The 27,984-nt window shown below is 41.9% G+C and overlaps 2 protein-coding genes across 5 annotated transcripts in view; one reads left to right on the top strand and one right to left on the bottom strand.

The window, feature by feature from the left end:
* The window catches only part of G6PD (glucose-6-phosphate dehydrogenase), a 239,085-nt gene extending 230,991 nt beyond the window's left edge, over positions 1–8,094 (bottom strand). Inside the window, exon 1 of the mRNA XM_063432546.1 lies at positions 8,091–8,094. The gene's annotated coding sequence lies outside the window, so the exon portion shown is untranslated. The remainder of the gene's footprint in view (positions 1–8,090) is intronic.
* Positions 1–27,984, top strand: part of IQSEC2 (IQ motif and Sec7 domain ArfGEF 2) — a 198,392-nt gene that overhangs the window by 11,073 nt on the left and 159,335 nt on the right. The gene's annotated exons all lie outside the window — the stretch shown is intronic.

Genomic DNA, 27,984 nt, shown 5'->3' with positions numbered 1-27,984 from the left:
CAAAATTTTTATTTTTTTTTTTTATTTTTTTTTAAATCTTTATTTTTGCAGTGCATGAAAAAATAACAAGCGAGCATGTGGTACCCCGACGGCATTCCTCATGCTTTTCATTAACATTTGAAACAGTAGGGTATATGTTAAGTCTTGCACTTTTTTTTTTATACGTATACAATAGAAGTCCAACATAGGTGAAACAAGCTGATGAATCAATTCAGTAAGGTTTAGGTGGGTTCGCATTATTCAAGAGCAGTGTGAGGGTTAAACAGGCTTAGGCATATAACAGGTTAAAATATATCTTGTTGAGCAGTGTTAGAGTAGTGTTAGAGTGCCTGGGTCTGTGGGTGAGTACTATAGTGGCCTTGAGTTGCTTGCCATGGTGTCTAATCCTGTGGGAATGTCTGCAGTGTGACCGTTTGCATCGTTTGCCCTGAGCTCTCTGTATATCGGTGTCTCATAAACAGACTGGTTTACCAGCGTTATGTTATACTCTCTGCTTATGTGTAGCCGTTACCTTATCTGTTGTGTAGCTGTTGATTTGTGCACCACTGTGCCATGTTGCATGTTCGGTGTAACGATAAATACATAGAGTGAAATTGAGTAAGCAGACAAAACTTTTGCATATCTAGTGCAGGGCACGTTAATACAGTAAAGTCCCCTGGGGTTCTCCAGGATTGAGTCCCTTTTTGGCCGGGTCGGCTTTAGTAAGATCATTTCCCTTAGTGCAGTGCCATACAACCTATTCGGTCTCCCGGTCATGGGTCTCGGTTTGCCGTGCGTCCTGGCTGGTTCACCCGATGCCTCGTCGTTCCCTGCTGTGGGTGCCCGTGGATCTCCCCTTGGGTGCGGTAAGTGGTCGGGAGTGGGTGGGGGCGGTTGGTACCCTGGTGCCGTCGTGGGGTCGTTCCTGCGGCTGTGGGTGCCCGGAGCGGGCCCTTACTTGGTTTCTGCCGTGGGATTGTTCTGCACGAGGTGCACGCTTTCTTTTCCGACGCCATTTTTTATTTGTTGAGTGATTTGCTGGCGCAGCTCCCCGCCGTTGAGGATCAGGGGGTGACTGTCGGGGTGTCTGGGTCTCCGTCCGGGACCCGTACGTGGGCGGGAGTTGGTGGGGTCGTTTGGCTGTACCTTGCCGCCTGCGTAGGGTCAACCCTGGTACGGTGAGTGCTTGTAGCGGGCTTGCGTTTGGCTTCTGCGGTGTCTTCTGCTTCGATGCCTTGTGTGTGCGGGCTGTGTGCTCACCTCTCCGCCGCCATGGTGTGGTTTTAGATGCCACCGGTGCTACGATTTGTTGCTGCGGATCGGATGGCGGCTGTCTAGGGTGGCGTCGTGAGCTGGTTGGTCTTGGGACCCGTTGTTGCAGCCGGTGTTTGAGCTTAAGCCAGAATTCGGCGAAAATGCAATCCAGGTTGGACCCGGGTACTTGTTGGGCCTCGTGCTTGCTGGAAGGCAGCATGGCTTCCGCCATTTTAGGTAGGCCTCTCGTTTCTCTCATGCTTTTTGTCTGGGGAGACCCCCAGGGGTGGACCGGGATCACCCCCACCGGTCCGAGGGGGGGGTTGCGGGGTGCCCGTCTGTGGCAGTTGGTCTCCGGATTGCTCCAGGCTGGGAGGTCGGCCGCCTCTCCCGCCCGGCACTCACTAGGCCGCATGCCCTCGCGGGTACAATCTGCTGTCCATCGTCCACTCATGGGCCGCTTTACCGGTTCACCGTGGGGACTTGGCTTTAGTAAGTCGCTTGGGGTCTCATGCTGTATTTTAGGGCGGTCAAGACGTGTATTTTTAGCCATTTTGGCCTGGTTTAGTAGGGAGCTCCAGCTATGCACGTCTGTCCACCATGACAGTCAGGCCCCGCCCCCCCCGTCTTATTCCCAATAGTGGATCTTCCACTTATCAGCACTTGAGAGAGTTACTACTGGATACCTTCCTGGCATGTAGATGCATTTAGAGAGCTTAGTGTTGATCCATGTCATGCTGGGAGTCTCCAGATATGGTTTCGCTGTAGTCCTGGTCATTGATGGTGTGTGTGAGCTTCCTCCCGGGGAGCCACGGCCTCAGCAAGCCGCACAAAATTTTATCTTTCATTTAATGTGCTAGCTATGAGTCATGTTTCCAATAACTGTTATCTTAATTATTAGTATTGAGAAAGATCTTTTGGTAGTGAAAGAATTAAAATGTGCCAGGAAACTTACTATCAATATATAGACGGAATACTAGTCTTAAAACCGAATCTTGCTTCTACTTCCGCTGTCATGGCTGCTTAAATGGACACAGCACATGTACACTCTTCTATCAACAAATGTGTGGTGTAGGATCATATAATGCCTAGTGTGATGGGATAGGCTAAGCATTGTGGGATGTTGTGTTTAGGCTTATGGGAGGAAACGTGTGTGTGTGTGTATGTATGTATGTATATTACAGTATTATACTTTTACTAACGGCTAATGGGGTAATTAAACTCTCAGCCAGCAGCGGTATTCTTGTCTGTCAGTAGCACAATGGCCATGGCATATCTGTTCCTCTTAAAGTTAAAAAAAAAAAAATATTTCTTGATCGTTGTATTATATTTCACTTCTATAACCCAACTAATAATATTATTATATAATATGAAGTACTGCCAATAGCAGTTGGTTAGCAGGTGGCATATAGATGTGTTATCTTCGTTATCATGCCATTTTATTTATTTATTTTATTTTTTATGGTGCTAGTGTATTTAACACACCGAGTTACAGTATTTTTTTAGTTTTTTAAACTGCAGTTAACTCTAGAATGTGTGAGCTTTTAGAACAATATATTGCACTATTCTACAAAAGTAACACCCCAAACACCATAACTACTGCAGCCTGTTGTAGTGTTTATTTTGCCAGTGGAGTTCTTGTGCCCTCCTCTGGTAAGTAGTCAAACAGATTGTGAACAGTTTGACAACTTACGTGGGGTTCGCCAAGCTCCTGCTGTCGCCTCCTCTGCTTTCAGGAAGCTTCTGTAGACTGGCGCTATCTAAATAATAACCAATTCTGTTTGATCCACTGAGCTAAGCCCTGCAGTGCTGACGTTCTTAGCCTGTGTACCGACCCTGCACTGCAGGGCTTAGCTCAGGGGATCAAACAGAATCCCCTTGAACAGGCTTCTGGTTCCAGGCTGTAGTAGTTATGGTGTTTCTATAGTAAGTAAATTAATAACCAAATGGCAAAATGTTGAGTAAAAGTTGGTGACTTTTTCCAAACCTGCATTTCCCCCCCCTTCTTATTGTTGTGCATCGCATGGAGTTCAGAATGCCCTAGGCAATTAGCCTGCTACCTGTCTAGAGTTTGGGTGAATTTCTATATCACTCTCGCTTGTCAGACGCTGCTACCTCTATCTCTGCAGACTCATCTGACAGCTCACCTGTCAGTCATTCACATCCGGTGTGCCACAGCAGAATGTAGCTCTTAAAACGTTACCAGCTACTGTCACCCTCCCTGTCACTGTCCGCCCAGAAATGGATGTAGACTTGAAATGAGCTTATCACATCTGGTGCCAACTGGTCTGACGTTGAACCTTCTGTTTGATTCTTAATATTTGTCAGCCTTATTCATTACATTGGGAATTCCAAGTGAAATTCAATTTTTCAAACAAAATTGTAAAAATGTAAAGGATCAGATTTGTCCAGTTTGTTAATTTTTGGCTTAAAACTTCAAATTCACTTAGAATTCCTGACAATGCACACTGTACGCCTTATCATTTGAAGTCATTTTATATAAAGATTTATGCAGAGAATTTTCACAGCCGCAAAGGGCATAGAGCAGGTTTGCCCAAAAGGTAGATCACCAGATGTTTTAAAACTATAGCTCCCATGATGCTTGGCATGCATTTAAAATGACAAAGCATCATGGTAGCTGGGGATCTACCTTTTGGCCACCCCGGCATGGAGTGTTGATTTATGGGATTGCCCTGTTTATTCCGTTTATCACAATGCAATTGTGTAGCATTGCATACCTCTACAGAAGTCTTTACCCGTGTTAGAGGTTAAAGGTGTTTTGTTTCATTAGTAGCTGGAGACCTGCACAGTGCTGTAGTGCTGCTGATGTAGTGTCTGCAGTTGTTAAAGGGAAGGAAAGCTCACATGGCATTATCTTAAAAGGTCTGCAGGAATCTGTTGTATTTTTTCCCCCCTGTGTGTCTGACGTTCTAGACCAATGTTAGGCAACCTTTGGCACTCCAGATGTTGTGGACTACGTCTCCCCTGATGCTTTGGCAGCATTATGACTGTTAGAGCATTATGGTAGATCTGGTCAACATCTGAAATGCTGAAGGTTGTCTACCTCTGGGTCTATACCCAATAAACCCACATTATTGTTCTTCCACGAGATTTGGACTATATCCTTGCTAGTCGCACTTTATATTGGACTATTTTAAGAGCTCTCTTTTTAAAAAATTTTTTTTACATTTTTTGATCATTATCGCACTTACAATTTATTTTCTGCCACATTGTTTGTTTTTAATACACTTCCAAACTTTTATGTGTTAAACGATATTGTGGCGCTACCTTTTATTTGCATTTCTACGGGGTTATTTACTAAACGGGGGTTTAGTGAACTGAAAATTGAATTTGAAAATGTAGTCAAAAAGTATAGATTTGGAAATGATTATCTTGGTTGACTGTAGTCATAGATTTTTAGTCTACACTTTGCAATTTGGTTTTAATTTCTTTGTGTCTAGATTGTTTCATAATGTGTGACCGTCAGTGAATTTAAAAAAAAAAAAACTTTCCCTCCCCAAATGTCTGATGGGCAGGAGAAGGTATTTACCTTCCCCATATGAGAAATAATGGAGTTCTACTATTTTGATTTAAAGGGTTACGCCAAACAGCTGTAATGCCATGCTCCTGTGGGGATCAACAGACAAATTCAGAGGTACACCAGGCTGCAAGTAGATATGTGCAAAAAATATTTGAGACTGTTCATCCGAATCCAATTTTTTGTTAACCCGCGCCCGAAAGAGTCGATCTGTCCTAGATTTACCACCGGTATTAGTTGCAAGTACTACCACTAGTTCAGTACTTAGGTTTTTTTCCATATTCTTTTTTCAATAGGCAGATCCAAGACACCTTGAAGGTTCATGAAGTTCTTCTTTGAGAATCACCAATCTTAACTCTTTCATGTCACAGAGTGGCTCATGTTGACCAAGAACAATCATTTAAGGGACACTATAGGTAACCAGACCACTTTATCTCAATACCATGTTACCTTGTTTTAAGCCTGCAGTGTAAAACATTGCCTTTCTGAACAAAATGCCTCTAGTGACTGTCAGACTAAGGCGCTTCTGGCAAAATAAAGAAATACAACTCAACTATTTCAATAAGATGGTGTCATAGAGTGGCGCTCTGTTCCGCTGCGCATGTGCATTAGCCTCCCAATGCTTTCCTGTGGGAAACCTTTGGATTGGCTGAAATAAACATTGATGATATCAGGCAAAGAGGCGGGGCCAGCCTCGGCAGAGCAGTGCAGCGTGGGAAAAAAGGGAGTAAACTACTTTTTAACACTTTACTGGAGGATGTCACCTAAATGGTGACTAGGGCACTGTAGCATTAGAAATACACATTTGTATTCCGAACTCTCTAGTATTTCTTTAAAGGGTACTCTAATAAGAGCATTCAGTCACCTGTTAAATCATTTCTATTGGTTGGAATGCTTTAAATGAAACTGATTTGAATTACTCCATTTTTTTTTTATTAATGTGTAGCCAATTTGTCAATGAGATTTTTGGTGAACCATCTCTTGAATTTGCCTGCAGTTTCACCAGATTTATGATCCAATTACTAATATAATTGAGGGTGACACCAACCTGACTGAGTATCAAATTAACTGTTTTGATCAGCGCAGCTTTCAGACAGATTTTGGCTCATTTACCCCCACACTTTATCTCATACAAGCCATCATCTTTAGGTTGTGATATGGCTTTTCAAAACAAAATGTAACCTGCAGTGTGGGGGGAAAAAAGGTGTGTGCTATTTTTATTTATTTTTTATTTTAAATTTAATTTTGTATTTCAATGCACAAACTCCTTAATTACCCATTTGCTAGGTATAGGGACTGCTAATTACTGACATTTGCAGTCTCCTTTGTGTTTTCATGTCTGACAGCAGGCTAAGATTGTGAATATGGACGAGACTAAGTGTTTAAATCATCGCATTGGTGAATCAAACCCTGCGCCCTACCCCTGTCATTGTTCAATTGGACCCCCCTCCGCTTGTCCCTCTCCCTCCATCCTTGCCCGCCCCCACACATTTCCCTCTTGCTTGATGTCCCATCAGCCATAACCTATCACTAAATTCACTCGCCATCCCACGCAGACTTTTCACTCCGAAGAAGTACTTTGCTAGTGAGAGAGTCGCAATTTGTGCTGACAGAACCAGCCGTTGCAAAGCTATCCAGGTGCTGTATATAACTACCATGGCAACTGGCTCTGCGGGGATGGAACTAGCAACTCCGTTAGCAGGGAGTCGTTCGGCAGGGGGGGGGGGGGAGAGAGAGGGTCAGAATTTTTTTTTTAAATAAAACAAAACTAAATCTGACCACAGAAGGGGGGTGCTGCAACAGTGGAGATTTATTTATTTTAATTTTTTTTACATTTTTTTTAATTTTTTTTATAAACACTCAGAATCTCAATGAGTGGTGCAGCTGGCTAAATGGTTTACTTTTCCTGATATTCATAAATAACTGCCCTGTAGCCTCCTCGGGCTCTTGCTAGCCACATTGGAGAATCTTGTATCCCCTCCTTTGAAACTAGATGCTACATATGCTTGCCTGGGTTTCAAGCTGTGAATCGGGCGGATAATGGCGTGTTTTCTGATGCTTACAGTTTATTGGCTCTGATTTGTACATTTTATTTTATATACTTTATAATCCTTAATAATTATAAAAAAAATGTGTATGTGTGTATGTGTGTATGTGTGTATGTATGTATGTGTTCTTCTGGCAAAGAATGGAAAAATGTCAGTCCGTGTCCAGTCTTTGGTTTTATCAAATTTCCAACATTTTATTTTGGGGGGTAGCAGTGGTTTTACAAATAATTGACACATTTTCAGTTAGTTGTCATTATATAAACACAGATGTCAGTTTTGCTTTAGATACTCTGATGTCTTCACATTTCCATGTTGTAGAATTGAGAGTCTGACAGTTGTAACTTCAAAGCAGGTATTTGATTTGGCAGCAAATATTTTCATATTTAAAGATCAAGATTCCAGTTTGCCCATTTTGATTGAAAGTTTGAAATATGCTCTCTTAAATGGACAAGCTTTTTGTATGGAGAGTGTCCTCTTTTTATTTTATTTATTTTTTGTTGGGGGGGGGGGGGGGGAATCGTGCTGATTTCAATAGGAATTGACACTTTTATAAATTATATTGGTTATAGGCCCCCGGCTTTTCAAACAGGCCACAGGTCCTGTTACTTCCTGGTTTGGTTAGCTTATTTGCACTAAACTCGAGAGGCAGCAATTGCCCAGAGCACCTGCCTTCCAAAGACTTCTCATTGAGCTGTATTGGGCAGTCTGTGATTGGACAGTCACAGAAAGTCTGGGTGGGGCTAGAAGGGGAGGTCTTGCAAAGACCGCAGACAAGAGACCAGCAGTTTTTTGCAAGTTGTTTTTAGATATAACTCCAATGAAAAAAATGCATAATTAAATGCATGCATTTTGATCAACACAGTCTTTGTACCTTTGAGTTCCTTATTTATGGTTTTACTTTATTGGTTTATGAAAACTGCTGAATCCTTTTGTAAGACCAATTTTGATTTCCAGCCATATGTAAAATATCCAGTGATATACAGGGTGAAACATTTCCAGAATTCACCCATGTCAGTGTGCCATGTAGTCATGAGTAACTTTCAAGGCCTGGCTAGTTTTGCGTTACTTGAAATTTTGAAACCACCAGGTAAGACCATGCTTGGCAACTTTTTTTTTTTCTGTTTTAAGAGGCAGACCCAAACTTTAGAAACCAATATTACATTTTTTTTTCACGGCGCCTAAACCTCATCCAAAGTTGACCCGTGTTACTTTATAGAAGGGACCATAATATAGCATCCTTATGACTCCCTGTATCCATGATAAGTATAAAATGTGTAGTCCCCAAAACAAAATAAGTTTATATGGTAGCAGTATAGACGTCACATGACACATTTATCAACAGCAGCCAATGCAAGTATACACCCACACCATACCTGAGATAGTTAGTCTCTATGCAGCGCAGGTCTCTTCCCGCTCCATACGCCAGCGTTTCCAAAGATATGTTGCTGCTTTAGTCGCACGGATCTTGCATAAGGCAAGGCGCTGATAACAAGCTGGGCCTGCAACAAATGTAATACTATAGCATTGAGCTGTTCAGTTTTGCTTGACATCCACAAGTGTTGTGTTGATAACTGGCAGCATGGTGTGGGACACATACTGTGTGATGCTCTAGAACTGTTTCCGACACCGTATTAAACCAGGGTGCCCGGAGACAATTTCTCGTCTCCATGGTGACATGGCCTCCTAGGTTTATCAAGCCTTGCAGTAAGGCTTCGTACACTATACGGGGTCTAGTTTCAATTGCCGTAGGCCCTGCTGTAATTAATCAGATAATTTAGAATTGTTGTTTATTTTTCTGTTAGAAGAACACTGTGTTGGTAATACGTTATGTCAAATTATCAGCATTTAATATGGGGAATATATTCCCCTGCTCCTAGTGTGACAGTATTAAAAATTAAAGAAGCTTTGGCTGCACATTACAAATCTTGGAAGCAAGCAGATGGGTTGCCCAAGTTATCTCTAATATGTAACAATTGTGCGGAGTTCCCAAACAGCGGAGGAGATAGAAGCAGAATCTGCATTAAGACTAACAATGGAATTGGTAAGCTGGAGAGAAGACTTGTTTCTATCTGGATCACACGATAAGCAGGCAAACTGGGAAGGAAACTCATTGGGGGATATTTTTTTTAATGTTTATTTTCTAAATTGAGAGTTATCAGGAATTCAAAAGTGAATTTTTTAATATAAAGCAGCAATATCACCATCGGGGGACTTTGCGAATTCGGCAAAGTACCCTGATGGTGACATTGCGTCTGAAGGTTTTGGTGGCTGCAGGGGACAAGTAAAAGCTAGATGACTTACCTAAACCTGTCCTTCGCGGGCTTGGTGGCACTGCTCTTCCTCAACTCGAGCCAACGCTACTGCTGTACTCTCATGCCTGCGCAAGTGTACAGTATTCAGGCCTATGGGGAATCCCGCAAGACTGCGGGATCCTCGCTGGAACCAGCCAATACCCTGCAGCTGTCACCGATGACGGCTGCAGGTCTTGACACATAGGCTCTGCCTTGTGTCAGGAAATAGGCGGAGGAGATGTACAGAGACAAAGTAGTCCTATTCTCTTGACTGGGTTGGAATTTCAGTGAACTTGTCATGCCAATATTAAGTTAAGCTTAATACCCCCTAATGTATTGAATGCATTGTATATCACAGAGATCGTATTCCAGATAAAATATTGCGATTTGCTCACCTTACCCTCCATTCCATGTTCTGAGCTTTATTTGTGGGCGTTACTCTTGTTGTAACACCCACCTTTGGTACGTCTGCTCTCTTCTTTGATGTATTCTGCTTGTGGACACTTCCCCATGCAGGGCAGACCTCCTCAGTGACCCTGACACACTGGCTTCATATGCCGGCGTGACGTCAGCAGCGCTGACTATAGAGTTGGCAACTGCAGCGCATGCTCTGTGGCTGCTACATGTGAACAGCAGAAGAGCCACTTGTTGGAGGTCTTTTATTCATTTTTTTTTCTCTTGTCAGTTTATGCTGCAGATTTAACTGACAGATGAGAGCCCTATTTTTAAATGTGTTTTTCTCGTAATCTATACATTTGCCGGCAAATCTGCTAGCGCGATATATAGATGAAATGTTATGCTCTTTAAAAAGAGCATAATTTGTATTTACCATGACAGGTTACCCTTTAAAAGAGCACTATAGTGCCAGGAAAACAAATCTGTTTTTCGGGCACTATAGGGTTATTAGGCCCCCCTCCCCCCCCCACTGGACTGAAGGCGTTAAAACCCCTTCAGCCACGTACCTTAACCCCTTAAGGACCAAACTTCTGGAATAAAAGGGAATCATGACATGTCATGTGTCCTTAAGGGGTTATTAATCCAGTGCCGGGCCCCCTCGGCGCTGGTGACCTCTCTTCCTTCCGACGTCAGCTCCCGAGTGGAGCCGAATGCGCATGTGCGGCCATAGCCGCGCGCGCATTCAAATTGCCCATAGAAAAGTATTACTCAATGCTTTCCTATGGGGATCTGAACTCCTGCTGCGTGAGTTCAATGCGATTTCACACTGAGAATCGTGGAAGTGGCCTCAGAAAGACAGCCACTAGAGGCTGGATTAACTCTCAATTTCTCTGAAACTGCAGTTTTCAGCTGCAGGGTTAAAATTAGGGGGACCTGGCACTCAGACCACTTGATTGAGCAGTAGTGGTCTGGGTGCCTATAGTGGTCCTTTAAGACCAAAGTAGCTGACTTGAAAACTATTCTCCCAAGTCAGCTATGCTTCAGGTTGAACTATTTTGGTCTAAAATGTGAAATTCCACTCGAATTCCCACATTGGTAAATAATGCTGAAAATGTTGTGTTCGCAAAAGTGATACGTAGATGTAAAATTTGCACAGCGCTACGGAATTTGCTGGCGCTATATAAATAATAAAATAATAAAAATGTATAAAAACGGGAGGAGTCACCAATGGAATGTGTTTGCTGGTTTCCATGGCGATTGCTTTTCACCATTTTTTTTTAAACGTGAGACTTGGATTAACCACCCTCAACCTGTTGAAGATTGCAGATTCGATCTGTATCATATGGCAAGTGTAGGAAGCTGGAATATGGTTGAGGAGTCTCCTTGTACTGCAGACTGCAGCTTCTGTCTGTATCACACAATGAGCAGAAAATCCAGGCAGACTCGGGAGGAGGAGACTCATTTATTTGTAGACTGCAGCGTCTATCAGACCAATTTCCTGTAAATGACCTTAGTGAATCCAAGGTGTGATACTGTGATCTGCAAACACACGGTTAAAAAAAATAAATAAAAAAAGGCACTAAAGGCTACTATAATATTTACCTTTTCATTTCTTAAACTTTGTGTTCAGAATTCTGACCACAGTCTTTGGGTGTAGTCTTATGAAATCACAGGGTTCAAGCAAAATGTGTGTATTATTATTATTGCCATTTATTATTATTGCCATTTATATAGCGCCAACAGATTCCGTAGCGCTTTACAATATTATGAGAGGGGGATTTAAATATAAATCGGACAATTACAAATAAACTTACAGGAACAATAGGTTGAAGAGGACCCTGCTCAAACGAGCTTACATTCTATAGGTATGTGTGTTTATACAGAATACATGGTGGATATAGCAAACCCTGACTATATATGACTCTCCAGTGTCTCGTTTCATGTTTGAGCAGAGTTCTTGTATAAAGCTCTGCTTTATTTGTGAAACATAGAATGTGATGGCAGATAAGAACCATTCGGCCCATCTAGTCTGCCCAATTTTTTAAATACTTTCATTAGTCTCTGGCCTTATCTTATAGTTCGGATAGCCTTATGCCTATCCCACGCATGCTTAAACTCCTTTACTTTTTCTGTGTCTACTGTCTGTGCATCACAGGGCATACTTAGAAAATGGTGAAATATTAATGTAGAGTTTCTTTTGAAACACTCTACAAATTAATGCATACATAGATTTGCTCATGTATTTAGACTTAAATTGACAGTATAGTCACCAGAACAACTACAGCTTAACGTAGTTGTTCTGGTGAGTATAATAGCTCCCTTCAGTCATTTTCATGTAAACACTGCCTTTTCAGAGAAAAGACAGTGTTTAAATTGCCTCTAGGGACACCTCCAAGTGGCCACTCCTTAGATGAGGGGCTTCCTGGCTCAATGCTGCACAGTAGGCAGCCCTGTCGTTCATGGTCCCTACGCTCTGCATGGAGACGCAGAATTTTCTTCATAGAGATGCATTGAGGAGGTCCTGATTGGCCAAAACTGCATTTGGCCCCGCCCCAGTGCCGATTTTAGACAATCCAATACTTACCCTAAGGGAAAGCATTGGATTGGATAAACAAATTGCCATTTTGATGTCATAAAGGGGGCGGGTCGGGGACCTACGGGGGGCAAGCCTCCTAAATGGTGGATTTAGCACTATAGGGTCAGGAATACATACATAGATCCAATAGTGATCCTTTAAATATTGTAAAATGTTACCTTTATTCCAGTCTGTGGCTGCTGGCTGTGCCTCAGATCTGCCTCCTTGGCTGACATCAGAAGTGATGTTCTGAGCCAATCACCATGCTTTCACATAGGAAAGCATTGGATTGGCTGAGTTTGTCAAGGAGGCAAATCAGGATAGAGCCAGTGCAAGTCAAACACAGCCCTGACCAATCAGCATCTCCTCATAGAAATGCATTAAACAGTACATCTCTATGAGAAAAATTCAGTGTTTGCATTAAGATGATGGAGACAATGAATAGCAGTGTTGCTTACTCTACAGCACTGCCCAAGGAAGCACCTCTAGTAGCCATTTGAGGATTGGCCAGTGGAGGTATCCCTAGGCTGTAATGTAAACATTGCCTTTTCTCTGAAAATACAGGGTTTACTGCAGAAAGCCTGAACGGAATGATTATGCTGACCAGAACAAAAACAAAAATAGCTGTAGTTATTCTGATGACTAAAGTGTCCCTGATATTTTAGGCTGAAATGTGGAATACTATTGCAATTCTCTACAGTTGCTGGTTTAACTCCTTATCGTAAACCAGTGGTTGTCACATTTGTCCTCAAGACCCACAGATAGCTGTTCCTGTCTGAATACTGAAATAAAACTGGGTGTTGGGTGTACAATAAGGACATAGTTTGAGAACCCACTGTCTTTCATTATTGGGCTGTAAGAATAGGGTGCCCACTTTTCTATTCATAGTTACATAGTTACATAGTTACATAGTTACATAGTTACATAGTTACATAGTTACATAGTTGCATAGCTGAAAAGAGACTTGCGTCCATCAAGTTCAGCCTTCCTCACATATGCTTTTGCTGTTGATCCAAAAGAAGGTAATAAACCCAGTCTGAAGCGCTTCCAATTTTGCAACAAACTAGGAAAAAATTCCTTCTTGACCCCAAAATAGCAGTCAGATGTCTCCTTGGATCAAGCAGCTATTAGCCCACTAATTAGAAATTATATCCCTGTACGTTATGTTTATGCTAGTATTTATCCAATTGCAGTTTAAACATCTGTATAGACTCTGACAAAACCACCTCTTCAGGCAATGAATTCCATATCCTTATTGCTCTTATTCATTGTCTGTCATTGCTGACTGTTGTGCTCAGGGCTACATACTAAATTTTCTTCATGAAAAACCTGAAAGTCTACCCAGTGTTTTGGGGAAAAGTTGATGGAAAGCTTTGCATCCACAGCATAGATCTCTCACTCCATTTTGTTGATGATTTGAAAGTTCCATGTCTGTTTTGGCAATAACCATATTGTCCATGTTTTAGGTTTTATTCACATCATGAGTATATCAGCTGACCGGATAAGCCAATCAATGCCATCCAAGTAAAAGTAAAAGTCCTTACACTGGCTTCCTATACAAGTCAATTCAAAGTGCTAACCCATACCTATAAAGCGTTGACCAATTCTAGCCCCTCTTATATCTCTTCACAGATCCACAGATATGCCCCTTCTCGGTCTCTTCGATCTGCCCGTGACCTGCTCCGCTTCTCGCACCCGTACGGCCAACTCACACTTGCAGGACTTCTCGTGGGCGTCTCCATTTCTATGGAATAGTCTGATGCCTACCGCCATCAGACTCTCCCCTAGTCTTCAGTCGTTTAAGAAGCGCCTTAAGACCCATCTCTTTAAAAAAGCTTATGGCGTCCCAGAGTAACTTCGAAGGGGGCGGAGCGCCAGCCCAGCTCCGAGGGACATCGGTGCTGGGATAAAATTAGTAAAGGTTTTTTTTGGGAATTCTTTATTTTTGATGTGCAGATGATGTACAGTATATTAAGTAAAGGGTGTTTAACCCTTTGTTTACCGTGGAGAGGGGAGTCAGGGAGTGCGATAATGCCAGGAATACTGCATTGTTTTCCTGGCATTATAGTATACTTTTAAAGGAACACTAGTGTTAAGAATACATAATCGGTCTTGATGTTCTCAGCCAATCTAATGCTTCCACATAAAGTATTAAGATGCAAGTGCGCATGCGTGGCAAAATGCCGCACTGCACCAATCCAATGCTCTCTTTGAGAAGCATTTGATTAAATAACTAACTTAGCATAACTTGGTTATTGCTGGGGAACCGCCTCTAGTGGCGGCCAGCATGATGGTCACTAGAGGTAATGTAAACATTGCAGTTTATACAAACCTGCAATGTTTTTTTTACATTGTTGAACAGTCTGGGTAAAAAAACAGGGCCACAAACCGTAAAATAATTGGACCCATCTATGGCTTCTTTGATGTTATTTGGATGACTTACAAGCTTACTTTTTCAGACTTGTCATCGTTCCCAGCTTATTGTTACCTGTGAAAAAAAAATACGAAATGGGCCTGAGTAACGGGTCTCAATTATGATTCACTGTGGAAGTAAATTATGGTTTAATGATTCCCATTTGTGCTGTGCTCATTATCTTCCACGTATGGTTTGATCATTATGATGTTATCAATGTGCGACTGAATATGATTGGCCTTTTTGTTTGGGCAGAATATGATCGAGTGACTAATGTTATTGGAATTTGCATTTTCCTTTTTCACATGGAGTTGTTTTTAGTACAATTTATTCTAACAGGCATTTATCATGGTTACTGCACCAGAAAAACAGAATATTACTCTGAAAATTGTAACAGAGCTCATAGACTAGTAATGGCTAATCTTGGTGTTTGTGAACTACCTTTTCCATAACTTAGCCATCATTTGAACTGGTTGAGCATCATGGGAAATGTGCTTCACATATCTGGTCTGAAAAGTTAGAGACCTTATAGTCACCATAATTACTAGTTTAAAGTAGTGCTTCTGGTGATTATAGTTTGTTCCTGCAGGCTTTTCAATGTTAATGCTGCTTTTCAGGGAAAAGGCAGTGTTTACATTGCTGCCTAGAAACACCTCTAGTGACAGTCACTCAGACTGCCACTAGAGGTACTTCCTGTGTCAGTGCTGCACAGTGTCCAGCACCTACATTAAGCGTCTCCAGGAGGCGCTGAATGTTCCCCATAGAAATGGATTTGTGAAAAGATGCTGACTGATAGTGTGACGGTTTGCTGCGCATGCGCAATAGCCTCTCATTGCCTTCCTATGGGATTGAGATCAAGATTGAGGATCTCAGCCATGGAGGCAGAGCCAGGTGAGGCCTGCCGCAGCGAGACATAGGGATAAAGGTGAGTAAAAACACCTTTTTTCTAAGATCAGAGAGGTCGTTCACCTAAATAGTTAAACACTAGTGTCAGGAATACATGTTTGTTAGAGACTCCAGCGGGGGAGGAGAGTGGACGGAACTTGACCCAGCACCGAGGGGCATCAGCGGTGGATTCGGGCAAGTGACGAAAGGGGTATAAACCCCTTCAGCGCTGCAGGGGTGTGGGGGAGGGATGCGAGAGGGGCGCTGTAGGGACCTATAGTGTCATGAAAATGGCTATTTTTTCCTGGCACTATAGGATCTCTTTAACGCAGACAGTCGTGGGGAACAGACTGGCTGCTGTAATTTGCATTTTTCAGACAGGGTGTCGAGCATTAATCTGTGTACATTGTCATCTTTCAGCACTATCTAAATCCTAGGATGGGCGTTTACTGAAGTATTGGCATTTTTATCCTCTTTTACCCAATGCTGCTGATGCCTGTGGCAGATATGAACTGCCCCTCTCCCATTTAAACAGCAGTTAAGGACTAGTTGGCTTGTAGATGGGCTGGTCTGGTAAGTTCCAAACTTAGATGTTTTTTATTTTCATTGGCAGAGCACACTGAAATATGAAGACATAACTTGTTTTATAAAATACATTTTCTGTTGGCAAGTAGAATAGCCGAGCCATCGGTCCCCCTTCTCATTCGATCTCTTTATCCATGACCTTGAATAGGGTATTGGAAGCAATGTTTCAATAGCGGCTTGTTATCACTAATGTAAGGTAATAAATACAGAACAGGATGTATCTTGGCACGACTGTACATTACAAACTTTGTTTTAGTTTTTTTCTTGGTTTGTGTTTGTCAGGGACATATGGAAATGAGTCTAGAGTTTCCTCTGATTTGCCTGACACAACATGTTCATATTAGGATATTGATAGTTAAGTGTTCTTGCATAGCAAGACCACTTAAAGGACCACTCTAGTGCCAGGAAAGCATACTCGTTTTCCTGGCACTAGAGTGCCCTGAGGGTGCCCCCACCCTCAGGGACCCCCTCCCGCCCGGCTCTAGAAAGGGGAAAGAGGTAAAAACTTACCTTTTTCCAGCGCTGGGCGGGGAGCTCTCCTCCTCCTCTCCGCCTCCGTTCCTACCCGTCGGCTGAATGCGCACGCGCGGCAAGAGCTGCGCGCGCATTCAGCCGGTCACATAGGAAAGCATTCATAATGCTTTCCTATGGACGCTTGCGTGCTCTCACTGTGATTTTCACAGTTAGAATCACGCAAGCGCCTCTAGCGGCTGTCAGTGAGACAGCCACTAGAGGAAAAAGGGGAAGGCTTAACTAATTGATAAACATAGCAGTTTCTCTGAAACTGCTATGTTTATAAAACAATTAGTTAACCCTAGCTGGACCTGGCACCCAGACCACTTCATTAAGCTGAAGTGGTCTGGGTGCCTAGAGTGGTCCTTTAATGTTATCTCACATATATATTATTATTCCTATTATAGCCAAATTGACCACCCTAACTCCTCCCACAGTTTTTACACTACATAGACAAAAATATACCAAAACCTACAGATTGTTCCCGATTAGTGTGCTATTACTTTGTGGAACGTTTCGCCGAATGGTTCACGGAATATCGTCGTTCTCAAGGCAAAATTGGTCCCATAGGAATGAATGGCAAAATGTTCAAAGCTAGAGTGGGAGCTGGCAAAAGCGGAAAAATCAGGACATGATTTCTAAACTGCCACCACTCCCTCATTTTAAAGCCCACATACACAAATCTTATATCAAAATGTTCAGCTATCCCTGCTGCCACTAGAAATGTCCACGGCTAAGCCATAGTCCTGATTGTTTTCACAATATGACTATTTGTTTGCAACTCACGCCGTCCATTGACATTCATTGAAACTCCACTCTAGCCAGCATAAATGTGAAGGGCAATTTCTAAACTGCGACTGTGCCTTCGTTGTTAATATTTCAGAGACATACTGTGCATCAAAATGTAGGTCTGGGTCTTGTGATTCTCACAATATAAAGCTCTTCGATGTAGGATTAAAATACGACCGTTTGAAGATGGCAACCGCCAAAATACTCTGACCTGTGCCAGGCTGCAGCAGCAAGTGATGTCATAAGCAGGGCCTTTTGTACACCTGCTAATGTTTTTATAAATGTATATTTTTTTTTTTTTTTTTTCAATTTATAATTTTATTGAAGTTATATATATTTAAACATCATAATCTTTCTTATGCGTTACAAAGATTCATATGGGACAAGTTATAAAAACATCAGATTCTGCATATAGTTAGTATGTAGGCTTATAATATTAACGTAGAACTCTTAGTGTACTTATACGTATTGTATAGGTGGTTAGGTAGGGGGTTGATCTCTCGTTATGTAGCATCAGTCCTGGGTATCAGACCCATTTCCAGTGCTGTTTTTGAGTCACTTAGCAAATCTGCGTTCTGGCTCTCTCATGACTACAGGTGTCAGCCTCTTTATTGCCACGGTGCTCGGTGCTCTGTGTTGCTTGCGCTCATGGTGGAGACATTGCTCCGGCTCTTCTACTGTGGCTTCTGGCAAAGGGGTCTCTTGCTGTTGCCTTGGGGCCAGTCCTGTGTGTTTGAGGAAGCTGTCTAGGTCATCTGCTGAGGTGAGTGAATAGCTGTCACCTGCGACGACAGTGATGAGGGATCCATCCATGCCCCATCGGTATCTCAGGTTAGCGTCTCTCAGTTTCTTAGCCACAGGTGCCAGTTTCCTCTTTTCCGTGAGCGCTGAGAACGGCGTATCAGGGTATACTGCCACTTTATGGCCTTCGTGGGTCACTGTACCTAGTTCCCTTGATCGGGTCATAATTGCGGCCCTTATGGAGATGTCCCTGGTGACAATGATGATGTCTCTGGGCGCTTCTGTGGGGGCTGCTGCGGATTTCCGCACTCTGAAAGCTGAGGTGATTTGTGTCTTGTCCGTGTGGTCTCTAATGTTCATGGCTATCATGAGGTTATGTATATAGGGCAGGAGCTGAGCGTCGTCTATGTGTTCTGGGACTCCTCTAAGGCGCAGGTTTTTTCGTCTGTGCCTTGCCTCCATAGTTGACATTGAGCGTTTCAGGACTCGTACCTGTAGGTTGAGCTCCTGTAGGTTATGCTCGGTGGCAGAGATTTTGTTGTCTCTGGTTGCCTCCCTTGTCTCCAGGTCGTGGACCTTGCGGCTTACGTCCTCCACTTCAGTCTGGACCTTCTGGAGGTCTTTTTTCCAGATCTGCCTTAGGTCGAGCAGGAGCCTCTTGATATCCCCTTTTGTGGCAGGGGATTCGTCTGCCTCATGCTCCGGCGAGCTGTCTCTGGCCTCTGAACGGGACGAGGGCAGGGAGTCTACTTCTTCTGCAGAGGCTTCCGGTGAGTAGCAGGCCTCAGGCGCCATCTTGGGCCTTCGTGGAGGGTCAAAGGAGAGTCTGATGTCGGGCTGCCGGACCGATACTGAGCTCAGATTCTTTCGGTTTTTCTTCCCCATAGTCTCTGCTTGGGGGTTTTATTTGTCTCGGGTGGATTTTCGTAATTTTCCCGGTGTTTATGGCTTTAGTGTCTATTGTGGCGAGCGGAGCTCCGTGGAGAGACGTCCGCTCAGTTCAGCCGCTGGCCACGCCCCCCATAAATGTATATTTTAATGTAACTGTGAAGCACTTTGGGCAACAACGTTGCAATTAAATGTGCTATATAAATAATAACAGTTACTCCGCCCACTCCAGTTGTAGACTACTGGTGGAGGCAAGAACACTTCACACAATTTCCCCAGAAATTGTAGCTGTTCTAGTTAAGAATTGTGATTACTGGCAGGTTCTCTCAAATAACTATATTGAATCCTAGTGCTGTTGGGTTGTCCGTTTGGCTGTTTAAACCAGATTTTGACAGTCCTTTGGTTACTTAGCTGGTTCGGCTATTCACAAAGTGTCAGATTGCAACCACGTTCCCCAGTTCCTCTTTGATATAGTAAAAATAAAAGGGAATTCGGGGGCACACCTGGAACACGCATCTTGCAGCAATGGTGCTGCCATAGTGACCAAAATGTATACATAATACAGATGCGCACTAATAAAATACATTTCTAAATTCTTTAAGGCTACTTAAAAATTGATGTGAAAGTGACTGAATTTAGCATTTAGTAATTAGAACCCAGTGTCTGCTTTGCATCATTTGTACCTCCAGAGGCTACAGACCTGACTGTAGGAAAACAGGGTGTGGAATCTAAAAGCAGACAGTTAAACAATGTTAACAGCTCTACACTTCCGTTACGGTCTGTTGGTGTGATGTCCCTTACCCTGCTCAGGTGTTCTGCGCACGGAAGATACATTTTGTCATTTTACGTACACGGGGGATAACAAAACCTGAGCAACTGCTGTTAGACAGGCTGGCTGATGGGAACAAATTTTTACACATGTTTCTCTAAGGAGGGTGTATGTTACACCAGGATAGCCTTTGATAGAACTAGAAAGGATTACAACCTGCTACAGTGCTTTTGTGATGGCTATTTAATTGATTTTAAGTTGAGGCTATTGTTTTAAATACTCTCATTTAATAAAATGGATCTTGCATTGTAACGTTTAACTTGTTTTTATCTTGCTTTGGGTGTCGTGTGAATTTTTGGACTTTAAAGGGACACTGTGCGTTCCCATAAGTAAGGTCTAAGGGTCTGAAACATTATGGAGGTTTGTGGTTTTGTTTAATACCTATAAACTTAAACTCTTGTTTTCTACCATGGCGAAAGCTTGTTTGTGGTGTGCTTTTTGCAGTGGTAAGATCGCCACTTTAAAGAAACCCTATTGTGTTAGAAACAAATACATTTGTTACCATTTCTGTAAAAAATAAGTTAACTCTCCTTGCCGCCGTCTACTCAACCCGAGGATCTCCCAGCATTGGGAGTCCTACAGCGCATGCATAGTAATTCCTATGTTCTGCCAACAGCATGCTTATAAGGAAGAATAGGTTTCCAAGTAAGGAGGAGACCACTCTTAGCTGTCTGACAACTAACAGGGTGCAACCCAGGAGCTTAATAAAAAAGCACATTTCTCCTTAAAATTGTCACTTTGATAAAGTAAAATCGAGAGGACACTCTATTAATCCATAAGTCCCACCGGCAAGCTGCAAGTGCTTAAAGGGTCCCAAGTCAACCAGGCCACTTCATCACGGTCCTGTGCACGGTCCTGTGCTTTTATCCCATTGTGTTTTATTTTAAATTTTTTAATAAACTGCAATGTTTACATGGTAAGGTTGAATTCACCTCTAGTGGCTGTTGTCTTTCTGGCAGCCATAAGAGGCACTTCTGTGGCACATGATGCACAAGTCCATACGAAAACGCTGACTAATGATTTCCTATGGTGAAGCTAGGGTGCATGTCCCCCAATGCTTCTCAATAAGAAGCATTGGATTGGACCACTGCGGGGGACGCCATGCTTTCTTGATGATGTTGAAGGAGTAAGAGAGTTGAGCAGTAATGAGGGAGCCCGGGCACTGGAGAAAGGGAAGTGAAACTTTGATTTTATTTTTATGGCACATAAGGAATACCTATATAGAACTATAGTGTTAGGAGTACAGGTCTGAGTGCCTTGCCCCTGTTGTTTTAAGCCTCCAGCTGCAAACATTGTCCATTCTGTAGGAACAGCAATGTTTACAATAGACGGTTTAAATGCCTATAACAGCCACTAGTGGCACTTCTGTCCAAATAGTGAAGTAATACGCCGTTATCTTTATAAGATGGTCTCAGATCTTCTGATTGGTGAATCACAGCATTTTGTGCTCTAGCCTTTCAATGCGTTCCCATGAGAAAGCATTGGATATTCTGAGATCAACAATTTTGATGATCCCTGTCACGGAAGCAGAACTGACCACACAGAGAGGTGGGGGCATCATAAAAACGGCTATAGAACACTATCGAGTTAGGAATACACGTTTGGATTCCTGACTCTATGGTGTTCCGTTTAGTTATTTGAAGTGCCCATTTAAATAAAATATACAAAAATAGTTCTGACGTTAATACAGAATATTTGGGTAAACGCCCAATAAAAGCTGAACTGTCAAAATCCTTTCTGTTTCGCGATGTGAAAGCTATTAAAATAGGAAAGCCTGCTTATTTGTTGTGATGTGGAACAGTAGGCCCAAAAATGGCTTTATGGTTCTTCCAGCTGACATCCTTGCTTATGTTTATACTATTTACATTTGTTTTATTGCGCATGCATGCATTTTCCGTCCTACCGGCTGTCAGGATTCTACCCAGCAGGCAACTGGCACTTCTACATCAGAGACAGATCAGAGTGCTGAGTTAAAGCCTACATTCTGTTATTCAGAGAATATATGTACAGTATAGTATTGAAAATATTGGCTTGGTATAGATAAGGGGGTAAGCAACCTTTGGTGCTCCAGATTCCGATGACTACATGTCTCATAATGCTTTTATAGCCAGAAAGCTGGGAAAACAAATGAGGGGATGTAGATCACACCTGAAGTTGTGCCAAAGATTGTACCTTTTCCTCATGGAGATGTTGGGGCACTAAAAAGTAAATATTTAGGACTGCAACTTCTTGTTGCTTTGGCAACCCCGAGAGTTTCAGAGGATCATGGTATTTGTAGTTCTACAACAGCTGGGAGAAATCTACCTTTTAAATTTCCCCAGGATAATTTTATCGTTAGGCAGTGAAGATGTTAAATGGTAGAAAAGGTTTATTGCTGTCTTTACATCAAATAATTACAAAGATCTAGTCTCATGACACGATAGATTTTGGATGCAGGTAGTGTGTTCTGAATTGAATTTGAGTTATGGGTTTGTAGCCTGTGTTCAAATAAACATCTACATTATATAGCGTCCTCCTGCTCCCCCATGTAGTCTGTTTTTCAAGTAGACCTCGGACATCCTGCTTTGATTACACTCCCTCCCCCTATATCCTGTGCTAGCTCTAATAAAGCTGTTGTAGGTCTGTACATCAGGTCCTGCTTTGCCTACGGCCGATGCAATGATCACTGTATGAAAGCATACCAACCTTTGGGGAAGATTGTGCCCTGTTTACAGACGGGCAAGTGGTAATGAGTGATATTCACACAACAGACGTGTAAAAAGCACATCCTGATCTCAGGTTTGTTTTTTTTAACTTCTGTGAAGCGTCTCTATGGGATTGTACGCTAAACAGTAAGTTGTGGTAAGTAGACAAGTGACTTGCTGCACGTAGGTCCAAAATGGAGCCTTCATCCCCATGGCAAACTTCATTTTTTACAATCTGCTGTTCTTGGCACACAATGCTGCAGATCATGTTGCTGCCACATATATTAATAAAATCTTGGCTCCGAAACTGTTTGACCAGTTAAGATAGGCTCCCGATATCATTTTTATTGCAAGACTAACATTGCCTGCATTGCTAAATGTGCACAGGTCTCCTGTTCTTGGCATACTGTTTTGTATTGGAAACTGGTTTTGTAAGACTCTCTTTGAGGAGCATGAGGTTTTAAAGGGAAACTAACACAATTTCATTTTTCAAGTTGTATATGCAGCAGATGCATTCAAAAGAAAAAATAAACTTGTGCTTGACATTAAAGGCACAGTAACCTCAACGAAATTCACTGCGACCAAAATATATCGTTGGACAAAGTTTAGACACAATTTTTGGGCAATATGTGGCAAAAGGCAGGGCTTCAAGCAGCTTCAACCGGTCTCATCTCATGCAAAATGAGGCCTTGCAGAACTCCTGTAGCTACCCAATCTGTACTGCATGCGACATTGTGAAACTAATGAATAGCGAACGATGAACTGGTTCCGCAATATGGTGGCACCATTAGGGAGATCTTCCAGCTTGGCGTATAACCCACTCTTTTGGTGATACCATGATGAATACAGTGGTTAATGGCGGCTTCTTTCCATTAGTGGGCATTTGGTTCAAAAAATAGGAATGCTTGCCTGCTCTTGTAAGTTTTCCTTCCAAGTTGCTATGAAATTTGCATGACTTGGGCTCACAAGATGCTTTCCCCTGGAAGTGAATGACTCAATTGCTAGCAAGCGTGCCAAAAATGCGAGTCGTGCTAGCTGACATTTATTTTCATTTTAACAGTTCATTTTTTTTATCAAGTATTCTGTCTGCCTATTTAGGAAGAAGCTGTAATGTCAGGATAACTTTGTTTTAAAGAAATTGCCATTTTAAGATCGGAGCATCGGGCAGAGATTCTGTTTTTGTTCTCGTGGGATTTGAAAAACAAACAAATACATGAATAGTTAACACATGAATATACTGTCTATCCGATTTAAATTGGGCAAAAAATAAATAGTTTGTATCTAACACGGTAATAGAATGCCTCTTTTCGTGAGTCCTATATGACCAAAGAGACCAGTGCAATTGTAAAAAGATTTATAAATTGTATGTACGGTATCACCTACAGGCCAACACAGATCCCATGTGTTGAAAAACCATTACCAAAGACATTAAATGAAATGGATCTTTGTTTAAAATTCCTTTTATTTGCCTCAATATTCCCCTTAACGTTTTGCAGCTTCTGCAGTGAGTTGTGCCCATGCCAGGGACTTCCTGTGTGTTTCCCTTATTCCCTGGCACACCAGGGCTTTTTGAGATACATCTATGCTGAAAGCTGAGCTACAACTTCTAGAACCCTCTTGGGATAGTAGGATAGTACGTGTACGGGTAGGGTGAATTCTACGGAGAACTGATAATTACACTTCCTACAGTTTTTGTTTTTTTTAAATCTTCTTTTCACCTGGGTTAGGTGTGAGTCATTTTGATTTGGTAGACCTTTTTTTCAAGTCATTTCAGACCATCATTAAGTATTCCTTCACAGAGAGGGTAGTGGATGAATGGAATAGCCTTGGCACCGCGCGTGCGCATTCAGCCGAATGGGAGGAGAATGCGGCACTTTATTACCTGAAAGGGTTAAACCGTTCTTAATAGTTTAACCTGAAAGGTTGCCTGTTAGCACCAGATCTCACTGTCTACAGTGGCTTTTTTTTTTTATTGCAGTTTGAGGAAGTATGGCAGGGGCACTGCAGATTGGTTTAGAACAGGGATGGGGGAACCTTCGGCCCTCCAGATGTTTTGGACTACATCTCCCACGCTCTTACAGCAGTAATGCTAGCAAAGCATTAAGGGGGATGTAGTCCACAACATCTGGAGGGCTGAAGGTTCCCCACTCCTGGTTTAGAACATCAGCTGATCGCTCTAAGCAAAAAAAAATATATTTCTTTTGAAAACTTTCTAAAAGGATTGTTTTATAAAATGTATATTTTGAGGGGCAGGGGTCATGTAAGTGATTACTGTAAACATGGTGACAATTTTTCATTATTACAAAGGTGGGAGGTAGAGCACACTGGGCCTAGTCTAGCTCTGAGCTTGGCTTAAACCGGCAGCGATTTCTATCAGTCCCTCGGAGTTGTCAATCAGCGGTTTATAGCTAGGTTCACTAAACTGAATCGAACTATAGATAACATCTTCAAATGCATCTTTTAAATTATTTTCATTTTGTTGTATTTGGTTTTTGTATTTTGTAATTCTTCATTTATTGTAATGCATTCTAAAAAAGAATTGGTAAACCTCACATTGAATGTAGACTTTTGAGCCTTTCTAAAGCTTTGGAAAAACTGTTTACCTTTTTATATTTGTTTCACGTTCATTTGGATTTAAAGCATAAAGCATATACTTTTTATTTTTTTTATATTAAAAAAACAAACAAAAAATAACATGAGTGTAAGATTGAATGGTTGGAAGCTATTGCAATGGTGACTGAAATATGAGATTTTTAAGTTAAATCAGCAGGATTTCCAGGAAATGTGTATGTCATTGAGATGCAGGCATTGTAACTGTATGGCCAGCCATCTTAATTGACTACCTTTCTCTAGCACTGTGTGTAAATGGGAAATAAAAACTTAAAACCACATGGGATTTTGGTATGCACTATATTGTATATCTGAGTCCGATTGCAGTTTTAGTGTGAATGGTTCATACCAAAAGGTTATAAATATTTTTAAGGAACTGTTGGATGGATTGTGGGTGTGAGAGAAAGTGTTGCTCAGTGGAAGCTTACAGGGACACGCTAGACACCATAACTGCTTTATTTGATTGAAGTGATTATAGTGTCTGGAGTCCCCTGGCCCTGTCCTTTCATTTAGTTTTAAACTGTCTTTAATGTATTCATGCAGGGCTTGACAAATATGCTTGGAATCTAGGAGCCAGCTAAAAAAAAAAGTTAAAAGCTTGATTTCTTTATTATTATTTTTTTATTATTATTTTTTTTTTTTAAATCATCAAAGCTTTATTTTCAACAACAGAAACAAAATTCTTAAAGAGTCACTATGGTCACCAGAACCAATACAGATTAATGCAGTGGTTCTGGTGTCTATATATCGCTTGTTCCTGCAGGCTTTTCAATTTCTGGCAGGTATGGCCGCTACTAGAGATGCTTCCATTGCAACGACAGAGAAAAACACATATGACCCATTAGGAAGGCATTAATTCAGTGCATTCCTATGGGAACGTTTGAATGCACATGTGCATCAGGTCCCAGAGGAGCATTGGAATGGAACATGCAAAAGGAGACCCTGCCTTCTTTGTAACAGCACCAGGAGAGGTGAGCAGTGCCCAGAGAGGTTTCGCGCTGGAACAAGGCAAGTAAATCTTTGTTTACATTTAATTTTTTGCATTTTTTATTTTTTTGCATTGCTGGGGGGACCTGCCTATCTGTGTGTGATCTGTATGATCTGTGTTCCTAACGCTATAGTGTCCATACAAACATATCTTCAGCAGAGGAAGGTCTGTGGGAATGGTTATAGTGCTTACCTACAGAGTCCCTTTGAAGAACCATGGTACAGGTCTTGTTACAAGTCATTCTCAGCTTTGGAAAAATGTATGTATGGACTTGTAGCATATTGATACGGGAATTGCAAGTTTAAGGCCAAGAGAGGGCGAATTAGAAACATTTTCCAAGACGCATTTTTTTGTAGCGAGTCTATTTTGGCCTACGATTTCCAATTCCCATGACTGTTTATTCTTGAGACCTGGTTTAAATCCAAAATGTTTCTGTCCCTGACTTCGGTTGTTGGGTATCAGTAGCTCATATCCAGACAATGCTAAATTTTGCTGACCGGATTTCTTATTTCTTTCAATGACTGTACTTTTCAATTGTTAATCACATTGTTTTATAAAGAAACCATAATCGTGGAGATATTTGTCAATGTCTCCTATAAGAAATATGTGCCTCTACAAATGTTTGATTCAATGGGGTCAACAGATGTAGAGAACAAGATGGTAATGTATTGGTGGATAAGGTAAGGATGGGAAGAACCTCTGAGGGTTTTCTGCTATTAATTCATCCACATGACCTTTACTATATTTGCTATAAACAATTATTTTTTTAATTGAAATAAGGACTTTTTGTCCTTTCACTTTGAGAAGAAACAGAGTGAGATATCCATTGATACTGGACTGTTACAATCTGTTTCTGAAGGACTGACCTTCGAAGTAGGATGGCCTACTTATTTGTTTAAAGCACCCTGTCGAGCCACCGATGGTAAATCAGGTCATTCCACACTTAAATCTTGGGGTTATATCTTTATAATTCATATTGGTTGTGATGGAATTTCATTGAGTTGTCCGTGCAATAACATGAAGTAAAGACTAACTTGTCTTATGGTTATTTTTGAAAGTTCCGAATGGTGGAACTTTTGCTGTCAAGGAGTTGGAGTAGGTGTGTCTGTCTGTCTCAGTGCCTCCCTGTGGCTGTACGTGTGTGTTATCAAGTATAGCATTGGGAGACTATTGCGCATGCACTGCACCTCTGTGGGGAACATTCATTGCATCCATGCAGAGTGGAGATGCTGAACTTAGGTGCTGCACACTGTTAAACAAAACAAAAAAAAAAAACAACCAACCTGTCTCTTAACTTTTCTAGCTGGCCCCTAGATTCAAAGCAAATTTGTCGAGCTCCAGGGTATAATAACAAAAATCATTTCAGCAGTCAGAGACTGATCAATACCACAGGTTCCAAAAGACGTGCATAGGCATTGATAATCTAAAACTGAATAGGCAATTGAAATCCTAGGAGTGTATAATACCTTGAAGGTAAACAATTTTCATGTCAAGTGCCCAGTTCTCTCCTGCAATCAACACATCTGAAAGTGCTCAGATCACATTTTTGTTCACACTTTGCTGATTTCACTTCCTCCCATTGTGTTTTGTGCTGTTCTTCAGCTTTGTCCCTATTCGTATTCTCTTCCTGTCCTTTCTGTTTAAAGGTTTGTTGTTTTCATCATTGCTATTAATTTTATTAAAGGGATCCTATAGTGCCAGGAAAACAAACCCGTTTTCTTGGAACTATAAGCTCTTGGAGGGCCTCCCTCTCTCTGTGCTGAAGGGGTTAAAACCCTTTTGGCCACTTACCTTAATCCAGCGCCAGGCTCCCTCGGCACTGGTGACCTCTCCTCCCCGCCGACCTCCGCTCCCGAGTGGAGCCAAATGCGCATGCGCAGCCAGAGACGCTTGTGCATTCAAACCCGCCCATATGGGGTCTTATTTGACGCTGGACTTTTTTAGGACGTCAGGGAGACAGCCAGTAGAGGCTGAATTA

Source organism: Pelobates fuscus, chromosome 9 (assembly GCF_036172605.1).
Source record: "Pelobates fuscus isolate aPelFus1 chromosome 9, aPelFus1.pri, whole genome shotgun sequence".
NCBI classification, from domain to species: domain Eukaryota; kingdom Metazoa; phylum Chordata; class Amphibia; order Anura; family Pelobatidae; genus Pelobates; species Pelobates fuscus.
This window is presented reverse-complemented; position numbering and strand designations above follow the sequence as displayed.